Source organism: Saimiri boliviensis, chromosome 3, assembly GCF_048565385.1.
Source record: "Saimiri boliviensis isolate mSaiBol1 chromosome 3, mSaiBol1.pri, whole genome shotgun sequence".
NCBI classification, from domain to species: domain Eukaryota; kingdom Metazoa; phylum Chordata; class Mammalia; order Primates; family Cebidae; genus Saimiri; species Saimiri boliviensis.
Genome location: NC_133451.1, coordinates 22,577,561 through 22,583,983, shown reverse-complemented (window position 1 = coordinate 22,583,983; position 6,423 = coordinate 22,577,561).

Below are 6,423 nucleotides of genomic sequence, written 5' to 3'. Positions count from 1 at the left end.
GTCACATGGCTGGGGTGGCCTCACAATCATGGCAGAAAGTGAATGAGAAGAAAAATCATGTCTTGCATGGCAGCAGGCAACAGCTTGTGCAGGGAAACTTCTGTTTATAAAACCATCAGATCTTGTTAGATTTATTCATTTCCATGAGAACAGAATGTGGAAACTGCCCGCATGATTCAGTTATCTCCACCTGGGCCCATCCTTGACACGTGGGGATTATTACAATCCCAGGTGAGATTTGGGTGGAGACACAGCCAAGCCATATCGGGGGTAATTAGATAATGAGAATGCAGCTCCCGTGAATAGAGAAGAATGCAGCTCTCTTATAAGAAAAAGCATAAGTGATAATTTCTCTCTCAGCCATTGATGATACAAGGAGAAGACGACTATCTGCAAACCAGAAAGAGTTCCCTCACCAGTCCCTGGATCTGTCAATCTCTAGAACTATAATAAATAAATCTTTGTTGATTAAGTAACTTATGGTATGCTATTCTGGTGTATCAGCTTGAACTGACTAAAACAGGGTTCAGATTTCTAGCCAGATCCCCTTAATTTCTAGAAGTGAGATGTGGAGCCATCTACAGCAATAAAGAGGTAAGGTTAGTCTTGAGCTATTAGAAACCCACCAAATATTTGCAAGAGCTCTTGTTTGAAATGGAGGAGGACAAATGTAGGATAAAGATTTGCCTCATGTAACAAAAATCAAAATAACAGTAGCTTCAACAAATGTTTAGGTTTTCTTCATGTAACAATCTGAGCATAAGCAATGCAGGCTGGTTTGGTAGCTGCGTAGTGTTAGTCAGCTAAGCTTTTTCATTTTGTTTCTCTGCTATCTCAAGTGTTTTGCCTTCACGTACACCATTCAAGATAACTTACCATCATGTCCACATTCCAAGCAATAGGATTGGGGATGAAGAGCAGAAGGAGAGGTCATCTGCTGACTTTGAGGCTATTCCTAGGAAGCTGAACATGCCACTTTCACTTCCATTCTGTTATGTAAAACTTAGGATGGCCACACCTGGCTGTAAAGGAAGCTGGGAACTGCAGTCTTCAGTTGAGCAGCCATATGCACAACTGAGACTTAGTGATTCCTTTACTAAAGTAGGAAGGTAAAAAAGAAAATTGGAGAAAAACCATGTATGTCACAGTCAATAAGAGTCATATGCTTATGGGTCCTGGAAAAGTTATAGAGTGAGTCGAATTTGCTTTTTAAATCTTTCTTTTTTCATTTGTCCTCACTTCTAGTGTTTTTATGATTTCCCTTACTACATAATGACTTTTCCTGCTATGTGGGGCAGGAAAATTAGTATCTATTTCAGATACTCATTTGTAATATACATTAAGATGGTCAAATGACATTTCCTTGGAGATTATTTTGAGAGGAACTCAGGACTTCATTGGGTTGTTGGACAGTTTTAATTTGTAGATTTTCTTACTCAATTCACTTGATGATACTTGATGATGCTGTTATATATGAAAATAGGATAGACCTTGTCCTTGTCCTATTTAACAGTCATTTCCCTTTGTTTCTTGATACCACACTCTAATTGATTTGGGTAGTTGGTGGGAATCCCTGCATTGCATGGAATTCAGACTCCTGCCCCAGAAAGCATCATGATTGATGTAATCCAATCATTCTCTCATTCCCCTTGGCCAGACATATCACCCAGTTCTGGATATTGAGACAACAGAAGAAATTAGGGAGCTGGTAACTGGAGACTTTCCTTCCCAAATTAAAAAACAAAAAACAAATGATAACATTAGCAATCTTGGTTAGAAATGCAAAATGTTTTGAGTTATTTAAAAAAAACAGGCCAAATGGGCTAACAGCTTACCCTTGTTGGGACACCGCATACACCAATGCTATATAATTTGTAATTTCACCTGTGTAGCAATTAGCATTGGAACTTGGAAATCACCTGGAAACTAAGAAATTGAAGGGTTAATGCCTGAGAACAGAACACATTGACGTAGTTGCAATGAAGGGAGGAATTTTTGACCTATCATCACTGTGATCCTGGAGAAAATGAAGAGGGTTAACAGGTCCCAGAAATTAATGCAGAAATGACATGAGAGAGGCAGGTAGGGGAATAAGGCCCACCCAGTAGACAAAGACACAGGCAGGAAGACAATCCCTGATGAGTTACTCATGGGGAGGCCAAAAGACTTAAGCCACTGGATCTGTGAAATTTGAAAGTGGTATTCTAGCCCATAGGAGGCCTCCTGGTAGTAGGAGTAACTGGTGAAGTTGTAGGAGCAGGAATACTAGATAGAACCTAAGAAAAACATTTTGATACAGGATAATTTTTCTGAGGAATCGTTTTTGGAACTGAAGTGCTCAGAAAGAACATCATGTATTTGAATTAGCATATAGAGGCAGATATTTTTGAAGTATACATTTTTGTTGAACACATTTGGAGAACTACTGATGTAGAAACATTATACTCTTTCTCTTTACCTCCTCCCGTCTGTTCCAGTGGATCCTGTCTCCTGATCCTGGATTTCATTTCTTAGCTTTACCTTTGCTGCTGCCTTCTGGGTTCAGGGCTTATACTTGACTCCCAGAACTACCTAAACATTTTGCTCTTTAATACTATTGAGCTCTTATTTATTTATTTATTTATTTATTTTGGCACCCTGGAATTTAGATCCTGATCTGGACATCGTTCTATGTGGCTAGCCCCATGGTCTGGTGCTGCAGCCTCAGTGGAGGTGGAATTTGACAAAAGGTCAGGCAGGTTGTTGTCGAGTGTCACTTACCAGGCTTTGCCACTTTCCTCAGAATGGGGATGACATACCAAAGATCAGATTCAGAGGCAGGTGACACTGTGTTGAAAGAGTAAAGATCCTTGTTTCAGTGTTGGGAAACATTCAGATAAAGACCAGTGGCTAACTAGTATTAAACAAATGACCTTCTAAGGAACCTGGTGACACGCTGAAGAGCAGCATTTGCCTTGTTGAGATTCCAACCCTTGTTTGGACATTTTTAGTGATAGACAGGATAGAATGTTTTCTTTCCCTGATTACATTAGTTGAGACAATAGCAGAGGGCTAGTACTCCATTTGGCTTCTAGTACTATCATGCTGTCTTGTTCTACTTGTCAAACAAGTTTGAAACTGTCACCAGCATCCTGACCAATTCACCCTGCCTTGTATTCCTTGGCCCCAGACATCTGGAGAGTTGAGGCCTTGCCATCAGATCTCAAATTTTCATTCCAGCTAAGTCCCAGCAATGCATGTCCCAGGTTAAAAGAAAAAGTATGTATATTGGATACATGTTCATCCCAACTCTGAATTCCCAAATCTCAGTCACATTTCATTTTCCGCTTCAAAAAATGATGAGGTGTTCTGCTAGGGATGGCCTTTGTGCTCTGACCTGGACTTTTTGACTCTCTTGTCTGGCTTAACTCCCTCATACCTTCTTTGTGTCCCTTTTGACATCAATAAGTTCTTCCTGTTCTCTTGCCTAGTCTCCTCAATTGCTTTTTCATTCTTTCTCTCAGCGTCTGTCCCTCCTTTGCATGCGCTTCCATTCTCTAAAACTCCTTACACATTGTCTATGGCAATTTTTCCTCAGTGGTGGCAGGGAAGAGACAGATAAGCTATTGCAAGCTTTCTTTTCAAGATTCATAATTACATTTCAACAACAACAGCAACAAAAATATTGATTGCTAAGCACTGTCCCAGGCTCTGGTGATAAAGTGATCAAAAAGGCAATTCCTGACCCCAGAGGAGCTCACAGTTCTAGGCAAAAAACAAAACAAAACAAAACAAAACAAAAAACACAGAAGGATGTGTACACACAGAGTTACAATACAGTGGGTTAAATACTATTCATAAAACTCTAAGAACGCCAGTATATTTTGGCAATGTATTTTGTCTGTAGAGTAAGAGAAACCTACAGATGAAATCCAACAATGACATAGCTATTTGTTTGGCATGTGTTTTCTTTTTCCTATATGCTCAAGTAACTTATTACAAATTATAGAACACTTGAGAGAAGGGTGCTTTCTCATTTCATCAGAGAGAAAATAGACTCCAGGAGGTTGAATGACATTCCCAAATCACTGAGCATGTTAAACTCATTCTGGGATCTTAGATATGAAAAATTAACACTAGCTGCTTAAACAGATGAACCCTCACAGTTTTAGTGGCTTAATAAAAAAAAAAAACAGTATCCTTCATTTCTCATATGAAACTGATGTAGGCTGAGTGGTCTTCTCCATCTTGGAGGTATGACATGTGGCCTCCAACATTGTTTTAGTAAGAGAAAGAGAGATGTGAAGGATGCATACAGACTCTTAATTGCCTTGCTCTTGAAGTGATGGAAGTCATTTTCTCGCAATTAATTAGCATACACAATCTTTATTGCCCCAATATGAAAAATGTATAAGAATGCATGTAATTTGTTGAGTCTTTGCCATATTTGACCTCCTGTGAGAATTTTAGGTCTACTATCAGTGAATATGCCTCAGTGTGTGCTGGTGATGGGGGTGGCAGAGCACAAAAATAATGTTTAAGAGTGATGGATGGGTAGATAGATGGATGGATGGATGGATGGATGGATGGATGTGAGATGCCTCATTGATTGTCATTATTTCAGATAATTATCTTAGCTAAGCTGGTGTTTATTTTCCACATTTTCTTGTGAGTCGACTCCTGTGCTCTTCAGTTGAAGGGCATGACCATTCTTTTCTCCAAGAGAAATTTTGACAGTGCAGCATGGGACATCATTGTGTTAATCATTTTGTAACTATTACTTCAGAATAAAATGCCCAGAACAGTAAATAATAGCATTATAGCTGTCTTTGAAAGAAAAGGTCAATATTATACCTGCTTGCTGATAGGAGAGATTAATATACTCTTGCTATTATTAATAATAGTAATTAGACTCTATTGCTTTAGTTGATCCATAGGTCCCATTTATAGGAACAGCCTAATGTTCTTCCTGAGCATGACTTGGCATATTTTAGCACGTCATTGCAAGCATTGAAAATCAGTGCCAGGATCTTCTTATCATTTTATTAGCTTTTTGGCAGTTGGATTTTGTATTTGTATTGGGCTTACTTTTCTACCTCTGAAACAGTTAGCAGGGATTTTTATATAAAAAAGACCTTTTCTTAATAGCGTTTTCTACTGGGGGAGGTAACAATAGATTTCTGTATATTTTGAATCGTTTAGCACATAGCCATTGCTGCAAAGAAGACAGTCATCCTTGTCAGGACAATTAACAGTTGCAGCAGAAAACTGTTGTTAGCTTAGAGCAGGAGAAAGTGGGGGCTTAAATTGAGTTTGTTATGCAAGGAAATCTTTTCAGTATTGGGAACAGAGACAGGTTAGGGGAACCCTGGCTGTTTGGCGACCACAGGGTCAACTTCTTTTATGCTACAATTTCTCCATCAGTATCAACTTTGAATACTGAGCAAAGGGTTTGCAAATATAGCAAAATGTGACAGAACATTTAGCTAACAGAAGTTAGCTTCTAAAAAAGAGGGTCACTTTAGGGATTTCCTCACTCAAATGAATGTCTCTCCTTGTTCGTTTCTCTGCCTTGAATTTTCACTAGTATTTCCAGTTTTGGATTAAGGAAGTAAACAGTCCTACTAAAATGAGCCAATGTTACCTAGCAGAGGTAAACTGCTAACTCTTTGTCATTAATGTCTTACTGTGAATAATTAAAATGAGTTTTCTTCCCTCAGCTAAGTCTTAAGAAATAATAATATTAATGTTTAAAGCTCAAAATGTATTGTATGCTAGAGTTTACAATGCAAACTGAATTATTTCCTCGTTTGCTTCTTACAATAATCTTATGAAATAAGTTATGCAGAAGGGAGCTGTTATTCTCATTTAAGAGATGAAGAAATTGAGGCTCTTACTGGTCAATTGACTGTTCCAGAACATTCTAAAGGCCTCAATTGTAGAAGGAATGAGTAGAGAGAAGGGGGAAGCAGAGAGTGGAGACAGCATTTGCAGGATCAGTTCTTGTTAGATCAGCAGGGAGCATACTGAATAACTAAGGTATGTGTACAGGTTTGGAGGGTGTAAAGTGGTTTAAGGTAGAGAAAGTGGCTGCTAACAATATTAGCATTATTACCTTTCCTTGACCATCCACTAAATTCTAAACACTAAATTAGACACCCACATACACTGTTTCAGTTCATCTTCTTTATAATCCTGCAAGAAGGGTAATATTCCAGATTTACAGATGAGGAAACGGGTTTAGAAAAATTGAAAATCTGGCTCAAGGTTACTCAACTAAAAGAGGGAAAATATTTTCCTATTCCTAAGAGCACATTCCTGCACAGTCACATGCTACAGTGCAAGAAAGCAAACAAAGAAAAGGTCATGGGAGGCCCTTGAAAACAAATTTCCCTTTCTCCACATCTGTCTCAGGCTTGGCTTCTCTGCCCTTCACCTTTCCAT